At 39.6% G+C, this 27,163-nt stretch overlaps 1 protein-coding gene across 2 annotated transcripts in view; it reads left to right on the top strand.

Annotated features, from left to right (window-relative positions):
- The first annotated feature begins 1,263 nt into the window (after window positions 1–1,263).
- The window catches only part of LOC131949346 (uncharacterized), a 79,620-nt gene continuing 53,720 nt past the window's right edge, over window positions 1,264–27,163 (top strand). The window contains exon 1 of one of the 2 annotated variants that reach the window (XM_059311204.1): window positions 1,264–1,389. The gene's annotated coding sequence lies outside the window, so the exon portion shown is untranslated. Of the gene's footprint in view, window positions 1,390–1,805; window positions 1,909–27,163 lie in introns of those variants that run through there. The other variant, XM_059311211.1, reaches the window with a different exon arrangement.

Genomic DNA, 27,163 nt, shown 5'->3' on the forward strand with positions numbered 1-27,163 from the left:
GTCTACAGAAAGCGACATGACACTTTTCCGTTGATGGAGTAAGGAGGAATAGAAGAAAAGGTTGGTTTGGCATGCACTGCGCAGACCGGCTAGAACTCCTCCCGATACATCCCCGAAATGACAGCTAACTCTTGGTAATTTAAAAAAAACACTAAGTTAAGATGATGTCACATAACCCTCAATATAAGAAGGTGTCAGCTATCCCCTGCCTCAAGCTGAAATACATCAAGAATCAGTTGCGAAAATAATGGTCATTTACATAGGGCCGGCGTTTCGGGAGGAGGGGGGGGGGGGGGTTGGGGGTGTCGATATTTGAAGTTGTATTACAACATAGTCATAATTTTTCTTGTAATACCTGGAGGGCATGGCGTTGTCTATTCTTCAGTCGTTGATGGTCGTTGTTGTTCATCCAAGTCTATTCTTCAGTCGTTGGTGGTCGTTTTTGTTCATCCAAGTCTATTCTTCAGTCGTTGGTGGTCGTTGTAGTTCATCCAAGTCTATTCTTCAGTCGTTGGTGGTCGTTGTAGTTCATCCAAGTATATTCTTCAGTCGTTGGTGGTCGTTGTAGTTCATCCAAGTCTATTCTTCAGTCGTTGGTGGTCGTTGTAGTTCATCCAAGTCAAGTCTATTCTTCAGTCGTTGGTAGTCGTTGTAGTTCATCCAAGTCTATTCTTCAGTCGTTGGTGGTCGTTGTAGTTCATCCAAGAACTCTACAGCCCTGAGCGGTGAACTTTAACACCGCCCTACGCCCTGTGATGCTATGTTAACATCACCCTCTTACAATGTTAGGTCCGCTAGTTGCAGTGGTTTATAAATTTACAGGCTAGTGTAAGAGGAGCAGGGTGGTCGTTCAAAGGCGCAGCTTGGCGGACATTAAATAAACTTAAAAAAAATTCAAAACATTTATATTAATAAGAATTTAAATGCACTGAAAATACATTAAATAAAATAAAACGAATTGTCTTTCTTTAATAAGGCATTTGTCGCTATAATGTGTTGGAGATTTCATGTGGTACATAATATTAATAATCAAATATCGAACAACACTTTTAATAGTTATTTTAAAAGAGGAACATTATAATATATTGGAAGAAAATATTTTCATGCTTCTTTTAAGTACATATATAAAAGCTTGTTATAACACACGTTTTTTGTTAAATTATTTCTAAAATGACTGACTTGTTTGTTGCACCGAAATAAGCGCTCTAAAAAATGATGTATTGTTTTCTAAAACATGAATTACTTTGTGATGACGTCAATCATCTTCCGGTAAATCTACTATCCAAGAGGTTTAACCTCTTGTTCAAATCATTCGTAAAGTAGACTAGATTCTACAAAGGGCAACACAAGAGCTGGTTTTATCGTGCATATAATTTGAGAACGGTCAATGTAAGTAATACAGATAACTGTTGAGTTCATAGAACAACTTATAATGGGTTTAATAACTTTTTACATCATATAGTCAAATAGTGATAGTGATCTAGTCTAGATTAGATATTTCTATTTAATTTATTTAGATTTTAAACTATTGATCTTCTAAATCTAATCTAATAGGATAGGATCGAGATCTACACTCAAGATCTAGACGTCTATTTATTTAGAGTAATTTAGACTATTGGTAATCTTTTATAAAAAGTAGATTTTTAAAGTTTAGACTAGTATTTATCATTTGATATAGATCTAGGATCTATTTGTTTAGAATTTTGATTATCATGAACACGCTTACTAGTTTTTGTTTTGATGCAATCTGAGAGGAAACTAATTTAATTCAATATAACTACATACAAGATAATGCATTGGCCGAACTTTAATGAGGAAGACCGGCGGTAAATCCACCTTCTGTGTGATGTGACGTAAACAGCGTAGATACCGGCTTACAGTGGCATAGTCAGGATCGTCTCATTGGGGGTTAAAAAATTTTTCCATCATTATATCTATCTATCTATCTATCTATCTATCTATCTATCTATCTATCTATCTATCTATCTATCTATCTATCTATCTATCTATCTATCTATCTATCTATCTATCTATCTATCTATCTATCTATCTATCTATCTATCTGTCTGTCTGTCTGTCTGTCTGTCTGTCTGTCTGTCTGTCTGTCTGTCTGTCTGTCTGTCTGTCTGTCTGTCTGTCTGTCTGTCTGTCTGTCTGTCTGTCTGTCTGTCTGTCTGTCTGTCTGTCTGTCTGTCTGTCTGTCTGTCTGTCTGTCTGTCTGTCTGTCTGTCTGTCTGTCGGTCGGTCGGTCGGTCGGTCGGTCTGTCTGTCTATATATATATATATATATATGGGAACAGGGCATTTCCCCCCTGTCAATTACCCCCCGGATATTTCCCCCCCCCCCCCACGACATTACCCCCCATAGTAATTACCCCCCTGTCAATTACCCCCCTGTCAATTACCCCCCACCCAGTAGGACATTACCCCCCCCCCCCGGACAGGGTTAGAGGTAGGGTTAGGGTTAGGGCTAGGGTTAGGGCTAGGGCTAGGGCTAGGACTAGGGCTAGGGCTACGGTTTGGGTTAGGGTTAGGTTTTAGGGCTAGGGTTAAGGTTAAGGTTAGGGTTAGGTTTAGGGCTAGGGTTAGGGTTAGGTTTTAGGGCTAGGGTTAAGGTTAGGGCTAGGTTTAGGTTTAGGGCTAGGGTTAGGTTTTAGGGCTAGGGTTAAGGTTAAGGTTAGGGTTAGGGCTAGGTTTAGGGCTAGGGTTAGGGTTAGAGCTAGTTTTAGGGTTAGGGTTGTGTCTAGCTTTGGTTTTGGTTTTGAGTGAAGTTTTAGGCTAAGGTGGATGCTTAGGTTTTGGTCTTTTTTCTTAAGGTTTGGATTAAAGTAGTATATAGGAAGAAAAATTCTAGTTAGAGTTAGGATTTTAACTTGATAGGGGGGGGGGTAATTCCCCGGGGGGGTAATTGACAGGGGGGGGGGGGTAATTGACAGGGGGGTAATTGCTCCGGGGGGTAAATACGGGGGGGAAATGTCCGGGGGGGAAATATCCAGGGGGGTAATGTCCTGTAGCCATATATATATATATATATATATATATATATATATATATATATATATATATATATATATATATATATATATATATATAAAGCAATGTATGTTTGTGTGTCTGTCCTTTATGCATTACTACACCTCCCATCACATCACCATGTAACTTTGGGAAGTTGTTGAGAATATTCCTGGGGAGGTTTCAGTGACACAAATGAACAGGATTTTTTTCTTTAACACGTACAAAAATTATTTGACGTGTTTTAAATATCAGTGTGACTGATGCAATATGCTAGCGTTACTAATGGTCTATTATTAGATGCTTGATCTCAATTTCTGACTGGATTGTCTAATAATAGATGCTTATTGCATCATTCGTAAAGTGACGAAACTCGACAGTAGGCTCCTCATATTCAAAAAGTTATTTTTTCATCTTTCGCAAGGTGACAAAACTGTACAGAAGGATTTCCTCGCGTTACAAAGTTATTTTTAGAAGCCTGTTGTAGTTTTACCGCTGAATATAGTAGTACCCCTTACTCGCTATGCAGAACGCTCGATTAACGGATGCCAAGTGCCAACTTAGTCGCTCTAAAACTCTGGGCGCAAAACCGTGTATTGACGAAAGTTGTACCCTATATGGCGCCGCCCGTAAGAAACTTAAGTTTTCTTTTTCGCAGAAATATTCTCGGGAGTATTCTCATCTACTCCCTAAAGTTTCATGGCACTCGGATGAACCGCATCCGAGTTTTATTTTTTATATACCGTGTATAGAGAAAAAAAATCGCTCCCCCCGGGGGGCGCCGCCCTTGCAATATTAAACAATATTTTTTTGCAGAACACTACCATTGAGTGATCTAATCATCTCCCCAAAGTTTCATGGTACACGGATGAACGGTGTGAAACCGAAATTTTATAAACCTTATATAGAGAAAACCGCAGCCTCCTGTGGCGCCGCCCTTGCGAAATTAAAAAAAAGGATTTTTTTTACAGAACCCTTCGCTAAATTGTTCTAATCAACTCCCCCAAAGTCTCATGGTTGCTGGATAACGGTGTCACACCAAAATCGACTTATTTTTATAAACCGTATATAGAGAAAAATCTCACCCTCCCGTGGCGCCGCCCTTGCGAAATTAAAAATAATTTTTTACAGAACCCTTTCCTAGAGTTTTATAATGAACTCCCCAAAGTTTCATGCCTATCGGATAAACGGTGTCATTGCAATTCACTTTTATTATTTTTTAAATTTATTTTTATATACCGTAAATAGAGAAAAATCGGACCCTCCCGTGGCGCCGCCCTTGCGAAATTAAAAATTATTTTTTTTACAGAACCATTCCCTAGAGTGGTATAATGAACTCCCCAAAGTCTCATGGCTATCGGATGAACGATGCCAAACCAAAATCGACTTTTATTTTTATATACCGTATATAAAAAAAAACAAATCGCGCCCTGCCGGGGCGCCACCCCGGCGAATTTGAATTTTTTTTTCCGCAGAAACCTCCCCAGGAATATTCTCAACAACTTCCCAAAGTTTCATGCCTATCGGATGAACGGTGTCACTGCAAGTTTCACGGCGATGTGATGAGAGGTGTAGTAATGCATAAAGGACAAACACACAGACATAAATTGTTTTATATATATATATATATATATATATATATATATATATATATATATATATATATATATATATATATATATATATATATATATACATATATATATATATATACATATATATATATATATATATATATATATATATATATATATATACATATATATATATATATATACATATATATATATATATATACATATATATATATATATATACATATATATATATATATATATATATATATATATATATATATATATATATATATATATATATATATATATATATATATATATATATATATATATATATATATATATATATATATATATGTAACGTTCAAAGCCCGAAGTGCGGCCAAAGCGCGGATTGGCCGGCCATTGCGCGCATTGGCTGGCTCTCTTGGCCAAAGCCCGAAGAACTTAGCACTAAGATCGTATTTCGTACATTGGCCGGCCAATGCGATATATATATATATATATATATATATATATATATATATATATATATATATATATATATATATATATATGTTACGGTCAAAGCCCGAAGTGCGGCCAAAGCGCGGATTGGCCGGCCAATCCGCGCATTGGCCGGCTCTCTTGGCCAAAGCCCGAAGAACTTAGCACTAAGATCTTATTTCGTACATTGGCCTGCCAATGCGCGCACTGGCCGGGACGCACTGGCCAAAGTCCGAAGCGCTTAAAATTGACAGCGTATTTTGTACATTGGCCGGCCAATGCGCGCACTGGCCGGGATGTCCTGGCCAATGTTCTATCTAGACTAAGTTGTGATCGCATTTTCATTATTTTGGGTGCGTTTTCATTTAAAGTAACGTATTGTTCAGCTCTTGTTTGTATAGCATTCTATATGCAAGGCGACATGGACCAAAAGGGCCGTCAGACCATGAGACAGACATAGCAGATGGCTGTCAAAAGAAAAAAAATGTAAATCCATGTTAGTTTCCATATAAGGGCCCTGGATAAAATAATTACTGAGGAAGATCTTGAGAACATTGAACAAGAAATGGAGGTTGCCACAAATGCAACGACATCCTCAGCTAACACATCTACTGCCGTGGCGGAACGCCCAGACCAGTTGCGTGACAATAATGTGGCCAACAGATTCTGTATAGTTTGTGAAAAACATTGTAGTGCAGCTCCTTCTTTTGGATCCTGTGGCAACGATGTCCATGCAACTTGTGAAATACCCAATGAAGCAGACGAAGGGTACGGAGGAAACATTACCTGCAGATTGTGTCACAACAAACAATATATCATGGAACACAGGTCAGCAGTTCATACTAGCTTGCAAACTCATGGTGCTAAGATGCTTAAAACATCAAATACAAATTTAAAGAGGGTGAATTGGGTGACAATGTATGCATCCGTTTTCCAGATGTTGACATAGGTCACGGTCAGAGTTTCATTCAGGCAAAGCCCCCCCCCCCCCCCCCCCCCGGAGAAAAAAAGTCTGGAAGAAACACTGGTCACGGTGATCCGCGAAGCGTGATTGCTGTTGTCATGAGCGTCGAGGGCGGTTTCTACAAATTAAGAACGGAACATGGTGTTCTAAAACAACTGTATGCTAGAAGTGAGTTTTCAATTCTTCAAGAAAAACTGCTCTTATTGTCGTCAGTTGGCACTGAGGAAAAATCACTACGAACCATCGCATCTTCACAATCATTGACTGGGAGACAAGGCTATTGCATAACTAAGTGCACAACAAATCGCTGCAAGTGTAAAAATAACAAGCTGCTATCCTAATTTATAAAAGGCCATGTGCGCTCTTCTCTCTCTCTCTCTCTTTCTCTGTCCGCAAAAAATTTTCGCCGGACATCACGTCAGAATCGGCAGCGGTATATGGAGAACTTTTTACGGACTTTTGTTGAAAATAATATGTTAGATGTTTTAAATGTATAACCACAATTTTACTTAAAGAAGAAAAATAAAAATTAAAGGCGTATTCGAATGTAGAGAAACAGTATTATTTATGCAACCGGAAAAGCATTAATATATGTGAAAAAGAACGCATGAAACTGTGACGTCACTATTGCTTATACATTAACTAATGACGTCATCTGCCGTGTTAAGAATGAAAAGAAATGAACTATTTCATTCAAATTTGATTTAGATCTACGTACACTATGAAATGTATACAATACAATTTTTCCGGCCTAAACTCATAAAATTTATTTTATGTATTTGGATTCTAGATCTAGAGATTCTAGATCTAGACTAAATCTAAATCTAAATCTACGCAATAACTAGATCTAGACGTAGACGCTAAGATCTAGATTTAGACTCTAACTTCTCTAAAATCAATTCCAAAAATAAATTTCTATATTAGGACTAAACTATTTCAAGACTTATTTATTTTATACAAAATCTTTGTTTGGAACTGGCTAATTTGGGATAAAAAATTAATTTGAAAGAATAGGCATATTCGCGTAAGTTAAGATTTTAAAATACGTGTTTCATTCTCCGTATTTTATAAGGTGCCTAAATAGCGGAGATGTTAGTGTACATTAAACCACGCAGGTGGTGCGGGTTCGAGACACAGCAAGTCAACTTGGTTAATGTATTCTTTTTTATTATGCTCGGGCTAAACTTAAAAAAAAAATTCTTTTAGGAATCTAGATCTAGATCTAGATTGTCGGGTGTCCGATAGGGCACTTCCCGGCGCCGCAGGCGCTTCAAATTTGGCATGATCTTGCCTTGGTGCGACAGAACACGGGGGCCGGTTGGTCGAAAAGTCTACGATGTGGGGGTCAAAACTGACCTCGACTGACCGGTACCTTATATGAGCTATAAATCGAAAAAAAATGTCCACGGAGGAACCTCTTCATAACTCTTGAGGTCGTAGACCGACCTTCGGGCGAATTAATTAAGCATTCAAATTCTCAATGTTTTCGAAAGCCTAAGCGAAGCTGGGCAGCATGCCTAGTACTCTGTAAAAGAGAACGAAACATTGTAAGTTTTAAAAAATCAATATAAAACACTTCTATATCCGGGTTGCATCAAAGTGTCATCCCCTTACTGTTATATAAGAATATACGAGAAAATTTAGGGAGATCACTATTGCATTATTATTTAGTAACTCCTGTGACTTTTTTCTGTTTTTTTCCCCGCTCACCAAATCTAATATATAAAGCTCAATTTTGTATGTAACATGTTTGTAATAAACTTGTTTGTCGTGGATACTTCAATGGATTTAAGTGTTAGATTATTATAGTGCTCAGTGTCTAAATTTATGAGTTAAAAAATTACTTTTGAAAGTCTTTAAAAACAATTTTCATTTTATATACTTAGAATAATAATTTTCAATTATGAACATTACATAAAATTTTTAAAAAGTGTATCAAGGTTTATAAAATTTCTAAAATTGTGTCTGAAATGTATTGACTGCACAGTTACTTCCCTTTAAAAAAAATCAGTAAATCGGGGAAGAAAGAATTTATTTTTTATTACTTTGTTTTGGTGTTAAGAAAAAAAATAATTACATAATTAGGGGGGATTGATTAAGTGCAATGTCGTTGGTATTTTTAATACTGCCTTTTATTTATTCTTTACACTGAACATACTGTTCAATAATTATTTTTTAAAATCAATAACATTTAATAAGCCAGGTCTTACAAATCATATATGTTTATTTCTTTCCATTTACGGATAAGCTTGGAGTATTATAATTTTGTTCACTAAATTGAAACAGGCGCGTCCGCCGGCGCCCCTGCACGGTTCAATTTGGCGCCCTGGGCTATCATGTGAGCGCTATGCTGCATAATTTTGTTTTAAACAGTGCGATAGACTATGGATAAGAAAGGTTACTATAGTCTTTAAGTGAATCAAATCCGAGCGTCCTCTGTGAGCTAGACTGTGAGCAAGTTGCGTTTATGTTCGCGTTAGTGTTTTCTTTGTGTTTCTTTTGTGTTTGTAGTTGCTTTTGCGTTTGTATTTGGTTTGTTTTCGTTTGCTTTTTCGTTTGTTGTTTTCTTTGTGTTCCTATTGGTGTTTGTGGTTGTGGTTGGGTTTGTTGTTAGGTTTTTGTTTTCGTTTGTATTTGTAATTGTGTTAGCGTTATGTTTGCGTTTTGTTGTTTTGGTTTCGGTTGGTTGTGGTTTGGGTGGGAAATGCCGGGTTTATGATGATTACTAAACATACAGGTAATGGTCTTTAACAGAAAGGTTTTTCACAGAAGCCAGAGCAGGGCCTGGCCGGGACGGCTAGTGTAATTCTAAATGCCATAAAAGTTCAACTTGTTGTAACAAATGATGATATTGATAGATTGAGACTAGAGTACAATAAAAATTTTTGAATGTTTCTGTCATTTACTTTAATTAATAATCAATAAAGACTTAATTTCATGATCCTTACGGCATAAAAATAAAACCCAAAATCTGCTCATGATCTTCTAATTCGGACTTTGGCCAGTCGTCCCTAGCCAGATGATCTCCTAATTAAGACTTTGGCCGGTCCACCATGGCCAGTCTGCGGATTGGCCGGCCAAAGGCCGAAATCAAGCAAAGTTTCGGACTTTGACCGACCTATGGGAGGCGATATTGGCCAATGCGCGGATTGGCCGGCCAATCCTAGCATTGGCCGACTTCGGGCTTTGACCGTAACATATATATATATGTTACGGTCAAAGCCCGAAGTGCGGCCAAAGCGCGGATTGGCCGGCCAATCCGCGCATTGGCCGGCTCTCTTGGCCAAAGCCCGAAGAACTTAGCACTAAGATCGTATTTCGTACATTGGCCGGCCAATGCGCGCACTGGCCAGGACGTACTGGCCAAAGTCCGAAGCGCTAAAACTTGACAGCGTATTTTGTACATTGGCCGGCCAATGCGCGCACTGGCCGGGATGTCCTGGCCAATGTTCTATCTAGACTAAGTTGTGATCGCATTTTCATTATTCTGGGTGCATTTTCATTGAGAGTAACATATTGTTTAGCTCTTGTTTGTATAGCATTCTATATGCAAGGCGACATGGATCAAAAGGGCCGTCAGACCATGAGACAGACATAGCAGATGGCTGTCAAAGTAAAAAAAAATGTAAATCCATGTTAGTTTCCATATATGGGCTCTCGATAAAATAGTTACTAAGGAAGATCTTGAGAACATTGAACAAGAAATGGAGGTTGCCATAAATTCAACGACATCCTCAGCTAACAGATCTGCTGCCGTGGCGGAACGTCCAGACCAGTTGCGTGGCAATAATGTGGCCAACAGATTCTGTAAAGTTTGTGAAAAACATTGTAGTGCAGCCCATTCTTGTGGATCCTGTGGCAACGATGTCCATGCTATTCGTGGAATACCCAATGAAGCAGACGAAGGGTACGGAGGGAACATTACCTGCAGATTGTGTCACAACAAACAAGACATCATGGAACACAGATCAGCAGCTCATACTGGCTTGCAAACTCAAGATGCTAAGATGCTTAAAACATCAAATACAAAATTTAAAGATGGTGAAGTGGGTGACAATGTACGCATCCGTTTTCCAGATGTTGACAGAGGTCACGGTGATCCCCGAAGCGTGATTGCAGTTGTCATGAGCGTCGAGGGCGGTTTCTACAAATTAGGAACGGAACATGGTGTTCTAAAACAACTGTATGCTAGAAGTGAGTTTTAAATTCTTCACGAAAAACTGCTCTTATTGTCGTCAGTTGGCACTGAGGAAAAATCACTACGAATCATCGCATCTTCACAATCATATATATATATATGTTACGGTCAAAGCCCGAAGTCGGCCAATGCTAGGATTGGCCGGCCAATCCGCGCATTGGCCAATATCGCCTCCCATAGGTCGGTCAAAGTCCGAAACTTTGCTTGATTTCGGCCTTTGGCCGGCCAGTCCGCGGACTGGCCATGGTGGGCCGGCCAAAGTCTTAATTAGAAGATCATCTGGCTAGGGACGACCGGCCAAAGTCCGAATTAGAAGATCATGAGCAGATTTTGGGGTTTTTTTTTATGCCGTAAGGATCACGAAATTAAGTCTTTATTGATTATTAATTAAAGTAAATGACAGAAACATTTAAATTTTTTATTGTACTATAGTCTCAATCTATCAATATCATCATTTGTTACAACAAGTTGAACTTTTATGGCATTTATAATTACATAGCAACTTGTTATTTTTACACTTGCAGCGATTTGTTGTGCACTTAGTTGTGCAATTGCAGCGAGTGTAGCCTTGGCCCCCAGTCAATGATTGTGAAGATGCGATGGTTCGTAGTGATTTTTCCTCAGTGCCAACTGACGACAATAAGAGCAGTTTTTCGTGAAGAATTGAAAACTCACTTCTAGCATACAGTTGTTTTAGAACACCATGTTCCGTTCCTAATTAGTAGAAACCGCCCTCGACGCTCATGACAACTGCAATCACGCTTCGCGGATCACCGTGACCTCTGTCAACATCTGGAACACGGATGTGTACATTGCCATCCACTTCACCATCTTTAAATTTTGTATTTGATGTTTTAAGCATCTTAGCACCTTGAGTTTGCAAGCCAGTATGAGCTGCTGATCTGTGTTCCATGATGTCTTGTTTGTTGTGACACAATCTGCAGGTAATGTTCCCTCCGTACCCTTCGTCTGCTTCATTGGGTATTCCACAAATAGCATGGACATCGTTGCCACAGGATCCAAAAGAATGAGCTGCACTACAATTTTTTTTCACAAACTATATAGAATCTGTTGGCCACATTATTGTCACGCAACTGGTCTGGGCGTTCCGCCACGGCAGTAGATGTGTTAGCTGAGGATGTCGTTGCATTTATGGCAACCTCCATTTCTTGTTCCATGTTCTCAAGATATTCCTCAGTAATTATTTTATCGAGAGCCCATATATGGAAACTAACATGGATTTACATTTTTTTTCTTTTGACAGCCATCTGCTATGTCTGTCTCATGGTCTGACGGCCCTTTTGATCCATGTCGCCTTGCATATAGAATGCTATACAAACAAAAGCTGAACAATACGTTACTCTCAATGAAAACGCACCCAGAATAATGAAAATGCGATCACAACTTAGTCTAGATAGAACATTGGCCAGGACATCCCGGCCAGTGCGCGCATTGGCCGGCCAATGTACAAAATACGCTGTCATGTTTAAGCGCTTCGAACTTTGGCCAGTACGTCCCGGCCAGTGCGCGCATTGGCCGGTCAATGTAGGAAATACGATCTTAGTGCTGAGTTCTTCGGGCTTTGGCCAAGAGTGCTGGCCAACGCTAGGATTGGCCGGCCAATCCTAGCATTGGCCGCACTTCGGGCTTTGACCGTAACATATATATATATATATATATATATATATATATATATATATATATATATATATATATATATATATATATATATGTTACGGTCAAAGCCCGAAGTCGGCCAAAGCGCGGATTGGCCGGCCAATGCGCGCATTGGCCAATATTGCCTCCCATTGACCGGCCAAAGCCCGAAACTTTACTTCATTTCGGCCTTTGGCCGGCCAATCCGCGGACTGGCCATGGTGGACCGGCCAGTCCGAATTAGAAGATCATCTTGCTGGGGACAAAGTCCGAATTAGAAGATCATGAGCAGATTTTGTTTTTTTTATACCGTAAGAATCATAAAAATTAAGTCTTTGTTGATTATTATTTGGGATTACATTGTTATTTTTACACTTGGAGCGATTTGTTGTGCGCTAAGGTTGTGCAATTGCAGTAAATGTAGCCTTGGCCGCCGGTCAGTGATTGTGAAGATGCGATGGTTCGTAGTGATTTTCCTCAGTGCCAACGGGTGACAAACTCACTTCTAGCTTATAGTTGTTTAAATACATCCTGGTACGTTCCTAGCTTGTAGAAAGCGCACTCGACGCTCATGACAACTGCAATGACGCTTCGGGGATCACCGCGACGTCTGTCAACATCTGGAATACGGATGCTACTAGTATCTTTCACTTCAGCTTGTTTAAATTTTGTTAGCATCTTAGCACCTTGAGTTTGCAATCTAGTATGAGCTGCTGACCTGTTGTCCATGATTTCTTGTTTATTGTGACATATTCTGCGAATACTGTTCCCTCCATACCCTTCGTCTGCTTCATTGGCTACTCCGCATATTGCATGGACATGGTTGCCACAGGATCCACAAGAATGTGCCGAACTACAATATTTTTCACAAACTACACAGAATCTGTTGGCCTTATTATTGTCACGCAGCTGGTCTGGACGTTGCGCCACGGCTGGAGATGTGTTAGCTGAGGATGTCGTTGCATTTATGGCAACCTCCATGTTCTCAAGATCTTTCTCAGTAGCTAACTTGTCGAGAGCCTCTTTTGGTAGATTTGAAGTGCTAAGTCCCACTTTTGCTTTGCATCCAAACAAGGCTTCGTATGGCAATTGTTGGATTCCCTGATGAAAATTACGGTTTTTCATAAGACTCTCAGCCCAATGAGCTGATTCATCTGTCTACATCCAAGTCATCATCATGTTTTGAACATCTTGGTTTGCAAGTTCTACTGAACATTGGCTTTGGCTATGCTTTGGTTTTCGGTGAACTGGTTTAAGTTCAGGCCACACGTTCTTTAGTTCAGAAATAACTTGATTCACAAATTCTTTTCTATTAGGATTAGGATTATTTATTTTGGCAGCCACCTGTTAGGTCAGAATCCCACAAACACCTATTCATTAGATAATTACAGGGTACACAGTAGGGATGGACAGTAGGTGACGCGTTCAAAGGAGACTGACCGCTCTGACAGGACAATAGTAGTCTTTATACTGACCAGTAGCCAGGGTTGTTAGCGCCAGGGGGGATAATTTGTTAGGTCACATGTTCTGAGCTCATTGTCCCGTGGGAACAGCTAGGGGGTTAAGACAGGGGTATAAATACAGGCAGGTTAGTTAGTCTCTCTCTCTCTCTCGCACAAGCGCTCCCGACGTTAGCGGTTAGGGGAAGCCTCGCTCAGCAGAACAGGCATTCAGCACATTAATAAACAGCATAAACTAAGAAGGTCTCCTGTTCCGTTGATTACTTCACTGTAGCTGACTCGGGTAGAATAATTAAATACCCCTAGACAACGACGGCCTTATTGGCTAGTGCCCGAGCCAGTGTCAGCAACGTATTCGGCCGGCGACTAAGCAACCGGACGGCAACATCGTAGTCCTGGTCTGCAACATCTGGGGACTCGTCCTATCGGACATAAGGGCCTCTCACAAGATCGAAGCTTCCCGCATGATATTTTTCCTGCACAAGTTGTCGCTATTGCAACTGTTCCTGTAAGAAGCTGTTCCTGTAAGAAGCTGTACCAGTAAGAAGCTGTTCCTGTAAGAAGCTGTACCAGTAAGAAGCTGTTCCTGTAAGAAGCTGTACCAGTAAGAAGCTGTTCCTGTAAGAAGCTGTTCCTGTAAGAAGCTGTACCAGTAAGAAGCTGTTCCAGTAAGAAGCTGTTCCTGCAAGAACTGTTACTGCCCTCGTATCAAGCTATCCTGTACGAAACTGTTCTGGTACCAGCTGCTCCTGTATTGGATGTTCCTGTAAACTAAACTGTACTGTGCAACGAGCTCCCGTAACAACCGTTCCCGCAAGACGCTATCCGTGTTAGAAGCTGTTCCTGCAACAGACGTCCGTAAACAACGTTCCCATACGAAGTGTTCCTTGGCCAGAGTCTAGCAAGTCACGAAGTGAGCCGTGTGAAGACTACGCTGATGTCCACCGAACTCATCGTTGATGTCCTTTAGTCTACCAACCCAGAAGCCAAGTGTATTTTGTGTGTGAGCGTGTGAAGGTGCAGCAGCCTGCTGATATATTGGACCAGCACTCCTGACCTACAATCACACTCTGGGGTAAGTGCCTTTTGTATCAGCCCCCGTGCGGTGCTCTCGGCAAGCAACTTACTCTGGTTTTCTTCTACCATTGGGGTTAGATATACCCGCGTGAAATTCTCTATAGTCGTAGAGGTTAAGTAAACTTCCTGAGTTGCCATTACTGGGGTTTCTAGGTAGGCTAGTTGGGAATTTTTCGTTAACATAAAGCATACACGGCAGTCTCGGCGTAAGCGTCACAAACAGTTGTTACCTGCTAGCGTTGTAGTGGGCGTAACCTTAACCGCTGTAGTTACAATAGGTCGTACATTTGAATAAGACGTGTCAGACGTACACCCCCGCTGGTCACGCTACACGGACCGCAATTAACCCTTCCGCCTAGTTGCGTGCCTGGGCTTTCACTGACCACTACTTGACATTGTTCGTCTTTCATTTCGACCAATAGAAACTACCCGACACGCCCACCGTGACTGTGACAATGAGCGGTGAAGATAAATTGTCGCTTGGCTATTACTTGGCATTGGGTCAGAAGTATAAAATTTGCCAAGGGAGTAAACTATTAGAGTGGGCTGAAAATAAACTAGCAGAAGCAGAAGAAAAACATAGAGAGGAAACAAAACTAAAGATAGAGTTAGCCGAACGAGAGGCTAAGAGAGATTTAGAAAAACTGAGAATAGAATCAGAAGAAATGGTTAAATTAAAAACCCTCGAACTGGAGCAACAAAGTTTGTGTAACCAACGGGTAGTTGAACAAACAAAATCATATGTCCCACGTCTCAAGCTGATTGGTTTAAAAAGTAACGGTGGTCCAATGGACATGGAAGTAGTGATAGATATTTTTGAAAGAGAAGCTAGAGAGGTAGGGTTAGATCATAGATATTGGTGCCATGAGTTCAGGAAAGTCCTGTTAGACAGAGGCTGTGATGCCTGGTTAACTGAGCTAGGAGCAGAAGAAGACTACACCAAATTAAAACGAGAAGTTCTGAAACATTTTGGGCTGACAGAGTCAGGCTACAGCAATAGGTTTAACTCATCCAAACCCAACTCTGAGGACAAACCAGGAAGCTACATTAGGAGAACTAGACATTATTTGAAGAGATGGGTCGAACTAAGCGGGATAGAGAAAACTTATGACGGTCTGTTTGATCTGATTCTTAAAGATAAAATCTTAAGGACAGTAAGTGAAGATATCAGACAACACATTCTAATACATAACCCTAGGACTGTTGACGAGGTGGAGAAACAGTGTGACAACTATTTCGCTATATTTCCGACGAAACAGCTAGGCGACTCACCAGATGCACCGACAGAGCTTATAGCTACCATAGCAGAATCAATGCAATCAGTCTTAAAAGATGACCGACGTCTTAGTAGATCAAATTCACCGCACTTCAGACACAGCTATAGACACAACACACATAGCTCAAAATCACCGCAATACAGACACCATCCTAGGGACAACTCTGGTCCTCGTCGATCACAATTCACAAAACATAGACAGAATGCTGACTCAGACAGTGATAGTTATGTCCAGTCACCGGGTCCATCTCGACAAACTACTCGGACTTATAACAACTCGCCTCGACCACAAACTAAATGTTTTTCATGCGGCTTAAGGGGCCATATAGCAGCTGATTGTAATGTTGATACCGAACGGACACAACGACAGGGGCGTAATAAATCACCTAAGGTGGATAAGAACCGAAATAAACAGAAGGTCAGTTTTAGAAACAACAAAAGATGTCTAGTCCCGGAGTTTAGTGGAGAGTGCGAAGATTGCGAACAGTGTATCAACCAAACGAAGTCTACAATACCCATAGGGAACATTGTTAGCGATCAGTGGGAAAAACGTTGTAAGGTAAAACTACCCATCGTCTCAGGGAAACTAGACAATCAGACAGTTACTGTTTTGCGCGACACAGGTTCTGTAGTCATAGCGTGTAGAAAACAGTTAGTGGACAGAAGTAGGTGGAATCGTGGTAGGATGACGATTAAGACAGCCAACGGTGACAGCAAGAGAGTGCCTAGAGCGTTGGTGAGCATTGAAACTCCTTATCTTACTGGAGAGTTTCTAGCCGTCCTTTTAGATGACCCCCCCTGCAGACCTTATAGTCGGCAATGTAGGGGGAGCCAAGCCTCCATCTAACGAAGACCTTGGTATTATCGCTGCTGTAGAAACAAGAGGGCAAGCCAGAAATAAGAACAAACTAGATGGGAAACAAACTTATAACATCCTAGGCAAAACTGTATCGGCTGAAGAATTTAGGAAACAACAGTCCAACGATGATACCCTCAAAAATTGGTGGAAGTCTGCAAAAAAAGGGCGATAAGAAGTACACAATTGTAGACGGCTTGTTGTTCAAAGCCGTCGGACACATTAGAGGGGAAGATCAAATTCGTTTAGTCATTCCATCAGCGCTTAGAGATACTGTGTTAAAACTAGGCCACGACACCCCCATGGCCGGCCACATGGGGTTGGCTAGAACAAAAGCCCGGATCTTCTCAGAGTTTAGATGGCCAGGCGCAGCTGGAGACATAAGAAAGTACTGCTACAGTTGTGACACATGCCAGAAAGGCAAGAAGAATATCGGCAATAAAGCGCCGCTAGGTAGATCACAAGTGGTTGGACAACCATTTGCCAAGTTAGCCATTGATATTGTAGGACCTTTAAAGCTTACAAAGAAGAGAAATGGGTTTATCCTAACGGCTATAGATCTATGTACAAGATGGCCTGAAGCGGTACCTCTCAAAAGTATAACTGCATCTGAGGTTCAAGATGCTCTGGTCTCAATTTTTACTAGAATGGGATTCCCTGAAGTTATCTTGTCAGATAATGGGTCCCGATTTACGTCAGAAATTTTCAACAAGGTTTCGAAGCTGCTAGGTATTAAACTGGTGCATTCATCAGCGTACCATGCCATGTCAAATGGGGCAGTTGAAAGATGGAATGGTACTTTCAAGGAAATGCTGAGAAAAATCACAGCAGATAGACAGGAAGACTGGGACGAATTTATACCGGCAGCTCTGTTCGCCTATAGGGAAGTCCCAAATGAAATCACTGGCTATTCACCCTTCGAACTCATGTTCGGTAGAAAAGTTAGGGGACCTATGAACATACTTAAGTCCATTTTTACAGGCGAAGGAACTAGAGACTGTAAGACTGGGTTAGCATACGACCACCTACTTGACTTAAAACAAAAATTACAGTCTGCGTGTAGGTACGCCACGAGAATTACAGAAATGAGTAAAGAAAAATACAAAGAGTATTATGACAAAACCGTCAAAAGTAGAACTAGGATTTGAGCAGGTAAGTTTCCTTGGTCATATAGGGGGAAGTGGAGTAATGGCACCTCAGAAAAGTCTACATTTATCCCCAACTTTAGCAATCTTAAGGGTGTATTGACTAATCTTTTGGCGGGGGATGAACCAGAGAGAGTTGCTTGGACAGAGGAGTGCAACAGGGCTCTTGGGCTGATACAGGAGCACTTAAACTCAGAGCCTGTCCTTGTCCTGCCCGATATTACCCAACCGTTCATACTCAGGACGGACGCCTCAGCACGCGGCATCGGCGCAGTGCTACTGCAGGCTAAAGAGGGGGTGCTGCGGCCCGTCAAATATGTCAGCAGGAAGTTGCTACCGCGTGAGACGAGGTACTCAACAATTGAGAGGGAATGTTTGGCCATTATCTGGGCAGTGGGGAAGTTAGCACTGTACTTAAACAACGTACACTTTACACTCCAAACGGACCAACGAGCTTTGAAGTATTTAAATAACTGTAGTTACAGCAACTCTAGATTAACTCGATGGTCTCTATTGTTACAAGAATTTAAGTTTACTATAGAGCATATACCAGGAAAAGATAATATAGTAGCGGACATGCTATCAAGGGAATAGAGAGAATGAGTACTAGGGGGTGGATTTTGAAAGCGTGAGTGCTAGACTCGCTATGTGTTATCACTAATAGCAATAGAAACAAAAAGTATGCAAGCACACTTGAAATTTTATAATTGTTCTACTTGGCTCCAAAAGTTAAATTTTGCGTGAATGAGTGGGTGCATGAGCTATTGAACGTTGGTTGCAACATATATATATATAGACTATATATTTCTTTTTTTTTAAATTTTTTTCCCATCAAATGTGCTAACTGCTGTTGTAGATTCTGTTTTAAGCTTTGATTGTTTTGTTTTTCTTAAATATTTTTTTTATATATATGCATTATATATTATTATGTATATTGTAATGTATGTATACACTGTTTAGTTGTATGTATATATCATCTGCTGGGCAAAGGCAAAATTAAAATAGTAGTTTAGTAACTAGTTTTAGGCAAATAGTGCAAAGCCCAATTTGCTCTGGGTATGGGGGAGTATGTTAGGTCAGAATCCCACAAACACCTATTCATTAGATAATTACAGGGTACACAGTAGGGATGGACAGTAGGTGACGCGTTCAAAGGAGACTGACCGCTCTGACAGGACAATAGTAGTCTTTATACTGACCAGTAGCCAGGGTTGTTAGCGCCAGGGGGGATAATTTGTTAGGTCACATGTTCTGAGCTCATTGTCCCGTGGGAACAGCTAGGGGGTTAAGACAGGGGTATAAATACAGGCAGGTTAGTTAGTCTCTCTCTCTCTCTCGCACAAGCGCTCCCGACGTTAGCGGTTAGGGGAAGCCTCGCTCAGCAGAACAGGCATTCAGCACATTAATAAACAGCATAAACTAAGAAGGTCTCCTGTTCCGTTGATTACTTCACTGTAGCTGACTCGGGTAGAATAATTAAATACCCCTAGACAACGACGGCCTTATTGGCTAGTGCCCGAGCCAGTGTCAGCAACGTATTCGGCCGGCGACTAAGCAACCGGACGGCAACATCGTAGTCCTGGTCTGCAACACCACCTGCTATGTCTGTCTCATTATCTGACGGCCCTTTTGATCCATGTCGCCTTGCATATAGAATACTATACAAACAAGAGCTAAACAATACGTTACTCACAATGAAACCGCACCCAGAATTATGAAAACGCGATCACAACTTAGTCTAAATAAAACATTGGCCAGGATATCCCGGCCAGTGCGCGCATTGGCCGACCAATGTATAAAATACGCTGTCAAGTTTAATCGCTTCGGACTTTGGCCAGTACGTCCCGGACAGTGCGCGCATTGGCCGGCCAATGTACGAAATACGATTTTTAGTATTAAGTTCTTCGGGCTTTGGCCAAGAGAGCCGGCCAATGCGCACATTGGCCGGCCAATCTGCGCTTTGGCCCGCACTTCGGGCTTTGACCGTAACATATATATATATATATATATATATATATATATATATATATATATATATATATATATATATATCGATGGTCTCGGTCGCAAACCGTCTAACTCCGAAAAAGTAAATTTTACAGGAGAGACAAAAAAACTGATTATTTCTTTGTTGATCGCTCTAAAACAAATTGTTTTTAATGATATGTGCGAAGAAACTCTCTAGCCACTATGCTGTAGCGTTTTAAAATGAGTATTGTTAATATTTACAAAATTATAGTATATTTTAAAAGATAGACGGTTTGCTCGGTCTAAAACTCTCGGTGCAAACCGTCTATCTGTGCGCGCGCAGACTTGGCCGTTTTGAACCGAGAATTTCGGTCTCAGCCGCGTTCGTTCGTTTTGTCCGATGAACGTGACTTAATTATGTTTATGTTTTTAAGTTATAATTAACACTTCATAATATTTAGATTATAGTTTTGAGCTCATATTTTAATTATTTGAGTTTATTCTACTTTATGGGGTCAGTTTAATTTTAGTAGAGATGTTTTAGTATGGCTTTATCGCTTTCGACTGTTTATTCATTATGGCTGTATTTAGCACTAGACTTATTAACTGTTGAAGGTTATGCTTTATTTATTACATATTTCTATTCTCACTGTTTATTTTACTAAATCTGGTGGATGCTGGGTTTTGTAGAATGATAATAATAAAAATATAAACCTTATTGTCAGATATATTATGAATGAGACATAACACAATAATTACATTAATAATGACTTAATTTTTACTTATTTTACAAAATGTAACAAAAAAAATGTGTTTATTTTTTAAATTTATTCTTTAAATAAACGTCACATGAAGAAACATTAACATGGCAACATATTTTTAAAATCAGGCAATTCATCATAAAAATGTGTATTTATGACTTGCTTTTAGGTGCTCATTATATGACAGCTTTTTTTTCTGCTCTTGTACAACTTGTCAGGGACTGCAGATGAGATCATAATCTTACGACCCTAGCTTAGCAAATTCCAGCAGTAGCATCAGGCTTGTACTGCAGTGCACGAATATCTGTCGCATTGAATTCTTGATAGGTCTGACTGGTCTTTTGAGAGAGGCTGGTCTCTTGTCTGTTATGTGAGACTGGTCTCTTGTATGGTAAGACTGGTCTGTAGAGAAAGGCTGGTGTCTTGTATGGTAAGACTGGTGTGCTGAGAGAGGATTGTCTATTGTATGTTAGGACTAATATTTTGAGAGAGGCTGGTTTCTTGTATGGTAAGAATGGTCTGTTGAGAGAGGCTGGTCTGTTGAGAGAGGCTGGTGTCTTGGAGGGTAAGATTGGTCAGTTAAGAGACGTTGGTCTTTTGTATATTACGACTGGTCCGCTGATAGAGACTGGTCTCTTGTATGGTAAGAATGGTCAGTTGAGAGAGGCTGGTCTGTTGAGTTGCTGGTGTCTAAGAGCGTTAGACTAGTTTGTTGAGATATTCTTGTGCCCTGTATTGTAAGAGAGTTTGGTCTTTTGTATGTTACGACTGGTATGTTGTGAAAGGCTTGTGTGTTAAGAGATGCTGATGTCTTGTATGGTAAGACTGGTCTGTTGAGAGAGGCTGATCTGTTGAGAGAGGCTGTTTGTTGAGAGAGGCTGGTCTGTTGGAAGAGGCTGGTGTCTTAAATGGTAATACTGGTCTGTTGAGAGAGGCTAATCTGTTGAGAGAGGCTGGTATGTCGAGAGAGGCTGGTATGTTGAGAGAGGCTGGTATTTTGAGAGAGGCTGGTCTGTTGAGAGAGGCTGATCTTTTGAGAGAGGCTGGTATGTCGAGAGAGACTGGTATGTTGAGAGAGACTAGTGTGTTTAGAGAGGCTGGTCTGTTGAGAGAGGCTGGTATGTTGAGAAAAGCTGGTCTGTGGAGAGAGGCTGGTATGTTGAGAGAGGCTGGTATGTCGAGTGATGCTGGTCTGTTGAGAGAGGCTGGTATATTGAGAGAGCTTGTTCTGTTGTATGGTAAGATTGGTATGTTGAGAAAAGCTGGTATGTTTAGAGAGGCTGGTATTTTGAGAGAGGCTGGTCTGTTGAGAGAGGCAGGTCTGTTGAGAGAGGCTGGTATGTCGAGAGAGACTGGTATGTTGAGAGAGACTAGTGTGTTTAGAGAGGCAGGTCTGTTGAGAGAGGCTGGTATGTTGAGAGAGGCTGGTATGTTTAGAGAGGCTGGTATTTTGAGAGAGGCTGGTATGTTGAGAGAGGCTGGTATGTTTAGAGAGGCTGGTATTTTGAGAGAGGCTGGTATGTTGAGAGAGAGGCTGGTATCTTAAAAAAATAAAACTGAATTTTTTTTTTGGTCGGTCAGACTGGAATCTTTCTTTGACTTATAAAATGAAATCATTTTGTTACTTGACAGCTTGAGATTGCTAGCTAAGTTTAAATAGCCTTCTCCTTCTTCTATATCAGGGGTCTCCAAACTACGGCCCGCGGGCCGGATGCGGCCCGCGAGATCCTCTCATCCGGCCCGCGGAGAACTTTTTGTCCACGGAAAAAAAACGTGTGTTGGTAATGGCTGAGGAACTTTGCTCAGAAAAATCACAACATGACTGGAAGAAACTGGCCCCCGAACTGAAATTTGATAGTTTATGCGGCCCTTTGGACTGAAAAGTTTGGAGACCCCTGTTCTATATGGTAGCATCCAATACGATTTCATATAATGTGATTAAATAATTTCAATTTTGATCCGAAATCTAAACATGTAATACTCATCATTAGCTAATTGCTAAGCTCATGTTTTAATGCGTTATACTTATACATTGAAGCATGCTTATTATTTATTGAACTGAATAGCCATCTCAATAGTTGACCATTTATATTAAAATTAATCATACAGGCATTTACTAAACACAACTAAGCCTGTCGTTTAACATGTACGCCAAACATTTTGTGACCTACTATATAAACATTTCTTAACACGTAGCTAAACCCTCAATATAAGGCTATTAGTGAATTAACAATAATTAAATTTATTGCACAAGCTTGTGGAAATATAATTCTAATAATATTGTTTTAATTGATCAATAGATTTAGATTCTAGAATGAAGATCTAGTTTCAAAGCATTGTGTTAGAGTAATAAAAATGTAAACAAATAAGTTTGGTTCTCGGAAATCTACTGGAAATAGGCAAATTTAAATAAATACTCTATGTTTATTATTTTTTAAATGATAAAAATATAATAGAATAGATGAAAATAATCAATAAAATAGTATTACCAATAAGTAATTTGACTGCTGTGGTGTAAAATCGTGTGAGTGCAGCGTGCGACTGCGTTTCCGATCAAAAGTGTACTGACAAATATAGCGGTATTCGTTTTGCGCCGAGATTTTTAGCGCTAGAAATAATAGGCGGTTTGTTCAAATGATTATATCTCAATAATCATTCAACAGATTTCTATAATATTTTCAGGCATTATGGGGAATCATACTGGCTTTTGATTTATGTAAAAAAAAGAAAATTGAAGTTTTTTGAGTTAGACGGTTTGCGACCGACACCATCGATATATATATATATATATATATATATATATATATATATATATATATATATATATATATATATATATATATATACTAGTAGTATGTCATTGCTTCGCTATGATGTAAAATAATTTGGAAGTAGCACTCTGAAGAAGTAAGAAAAATCACACAATGTAGGCCGACAAAACAAAACAATGTATCACTTTAAACAAAATCTATTTTCACAAAGATATGAAGACACAAAAGGAAATAAAACTCGAAAGGCAATCAATTTCACGTTTGGGTATGAATGGTGCATATTACAACAAAATTGTGTGAGCGGTTTTTCATCTGACGCGGAATCATTCCGCACATTTAAGAATCCATCTTGCAATTCTTTGGGAATGCTAGCAACATCAAGGGAAGCAGAGAATGAGTAACGTATAAATGCAGATTCTTCTTTCTTCATCTCAGGGATATCGCCGCAGTTCGATGCCAAGAGTTTCAAGATGCCCAGAAAACTCATCTTTCAAATGTGTTTTTACCTCACAATCATACTCATCAAACGGCAATATTTCCAAGATTTATTTTTCTTCTCCAGTTTTGCAGCTTTGATAATCATGAAAAGAGATAATATTCGTTCATTTTCCCTGAAGCTTCAAGTTAAGCTTATGTTGCTGTTCGAATATATCTGCTAGGTAAGCTACTCTCTCCAACCACAATTTGTCGTTTAAGTAAATCAAAAGGTCTCGATTCCCTTGCCCTTCCAAGAACAACTAGATTTTATCTTTCAATTCAAAAACACCATTCACAACATTTACTTTTGACAGCCGGCGAACTGTTGTATAGATAAGCAGAATCTCGTGATCTTTATAAATATCTTTGTACAGTTCTTTAAACAGATGGGTGTTTAGGGCTCCAGATTAAATATAATTTACGACTTTCATTAGCATTAGTAATGGAGTCGGAAGTGTCTTGCTGGCGAGGGGATACCGGTGAATCATGCAATGGATTCCCCTTGGTTAGGGGGCTAAATCTTTTGCTGTTTTCTGAAAGCCCGATCTTGACCCAAACATAGATGGCGTACAATCTGTACAACCCCACAGCCGTTTTCCCATTTTTAATCATCCAGTTTCAAAAAACGCATTTATTTTCTCTGTGATATCTTAACATAATAGCAACTCTTCTTTGCTATCATCTGAATGAATATATTTCACAAAGACGAGCAACTACGAACACGAATTCACGTCTATTGATTCATCAACTCGAAAAGCAAGCAATGGTGAAAGCTTAGTTTCATTTAAAATGTGTCCTTTAACATTTACGAACATGTCTGCTATAAGCCGCTGAATAGAATTATTAGACAGAGCTATTTGTTGCATCTTTACTGCACTGAAATCCCCAAAAAATAATGTCACCATCTTCAACATTGAGGGTTTGATGAGATTTTCTGCTATGGTGTGAGAAGTTGTTTTCTTGGCAATTTCTGGTGCGCCATCATATAATGCTTGCACTAATGCTGTGTGAAAACTTCCTGTTTGATCAAGTATCTGACGTTTGCAACTTACTTCATGCAGACGAAAGAACTTCATATATTTTTGAAGTCTTCCAAATGACTTGTCTCAAATGACTTTTTAGTTTTAGTTTTGAAGGTTTCATAGACTCGTTGATGAGAGCACCGTATACATTGTTCGGTTCAATTTCCACCGATGTCAGTAAGGCCGAATTTCAGATATTCTTCTAAATATTTATTGTTGCTTTTTTTTCATTGCTAAGGTTTAGTCTACACCCGTGGTGTAGAGCATAAGATTATATGATAGCTGTTCTACACAATGCAATTATCTGAAAGTATGAAAACGTTTGATATAATGGAGTTTATTAGCTTGATTGTAGAAAAAATGTGTGTAATCCTTATCTTAACAGCTAAATAACATTGTATTCACACACACACACACACACACACACACACTATATATATATGTGTGTATGTAACTAGTGTAGTTACAAAAACAACGTATTTTGTTTGTCATAAAGGTCAAGGCCAAGACTGAACTGAGTTATTTATAGGTATTATGAAAAGGCTGTGACGTAGCTGATGTGACTAAAATAGAATTTGACTCGTAAACTTAAAGATAAACGGACAAGCTATTAATAGAGACTATGCACTAGGTGGTACCGAAATGGAATAGTTTGACCTTGATAGACACTGTTGACAATACCAGATGTACAGTTGGGTGTGTCTGGGTGTGTGTATATAAGCGGCGATACTTTTGGGTGAGACAGAAGATGTGAGAGACAGAAGATGTGCGTTTAGAAACGAAGATAGAACGATCGGGCGCAGGAATGAAAAGAGATATAGAATGGGTTGAATGCAGAGACAAGTGTTGGTAGGTCGTGAGAGACGGAATGATATTGTGTGTAGACCTGTGACAGTGGAGGTCTGTTGAGATTCAACTTATTATCTGAACTGTGATTATTCATCAAGATATAAAGTGTTGTAATATTGAACCTGCGTGCAGAGTGTGCTTCTTTATATCAGGTGGGTGGTTCGGTACCAAATGAGGTGTCCTCAGCTAGAGGTGGGATTTCCTAAGCCGTTGACGAATACCTACAGACAGGAGGTGGTACAAGCCTCTGTCGCATTTGGGTGCCGTGAGGAAAGGTTCGCACAAGACCTAACAAAGAAGGTCACATGCTGCAGCTACTTGACCATATATATATATATATATATATATATATATATATATATATATATATATATATATATATATATATATATATATATATAGTGTTGTTTGACTTAGTTTACTTAAAATGGTGCACCGTCATAACGGCTAGTGACAAAACGACCACGTCAAAACGGCCCCGTCAAAAACGACCCCGATAAAGTGACCCCCCCCCCCCCCCCCCACAAAAAGACCCAGTCAAAATAGCCCCGTCAAAAGGGCCCCGACATTTAGACTTCCATCCAATGGGCTCCTGTCATATTGACTCGCGACATATAGGCTCCCGACAAATGCACTACCGTGACTTTGTAAACTAACTTTGAACACAAAATCAATTTTATATATATATTTATAATACATTTTCGATGAATAATAACAATATTCGTGATCATACGAGTATAATTCTATGTAGGCCTACAGTCACAGCTTTACTTATTTCCAAGTGTTATTCACTTCGCTTCATACAAGATTGAAAATTTACGCTTTTTAGACGATGGTACGGCTAACCCAATTGAACAATATTGCTATTTTTAGCTGCCATGAACAATGTATGTTATAATTGGTCTAACAATACAAACTTAGTATACAACTTAATTTTCACGTGATTAGCCATATTCCGTTGTTTTTTTTGCAATAAATTTACATGGGGCCGTTCGTTGCTAGCGTCCCATTTAAGGGATGTTTTTTAAAAACATCGATATTTTAAAAAGTATTGATTTCTAAAAAAAAATCCATAATCATTCCTTCATTCAGTGCCCAAAAGCTAAACCATATCAAAAAAATTTCATTAAAAAATGCCTACTAATTTGGTCAATGTTTTAATTAATTCATAAAAAATTAATCAGGCGACCAATTAAGTCAAATTGAATGGCATGATGCATTGTCCAGGGTTCCCGCGGCCTCCTGAAATTCCAGGATGTCCTGGAATTCTCCTGGAATTTAAAAAAACCAGAAAAGTCCTGGAATTCTCCTGGAATTTTAACATTTCTCCTGGAATTTTAACATTTCTCCTGGAATTTTACTCGCATCGATAATGTTAGCGAATATTTTTTTCGCGCGTTAGATTTCTAGGTAATCAGATCTGACCGCCCGAGTAAAAATGTTCTGCCTTTTCAATTCTTCGCGTTACAAGTCACACATTTTAAAATATAGACCTAAAGCTGTCTTTAACATGTGGGTTTGGTTTAATTTTTTTTCTCACGTGATCTATGTGTGCGGCTCTGTTTAATAGGACTTTTTTTTAAATGGGAAATTTCGAGTAGGCCTAGG

The sequence above is a fragment of the Physella acuta genome, unplaced genomic scaffold, assembly GCF_028476545.2.
Source record: "Physella acuta isolate Inbredline_101_S28 unplaced genomic scaffold, ASM2847654v3 ptg000061l, whole genome shotgun sequence".
NCBI classification, from domain to species: domain Eukaryota; kingdom Metazoa; phylum Mollusca; class Gastropoda; family Physidae; genus Physella; species Physella acuta.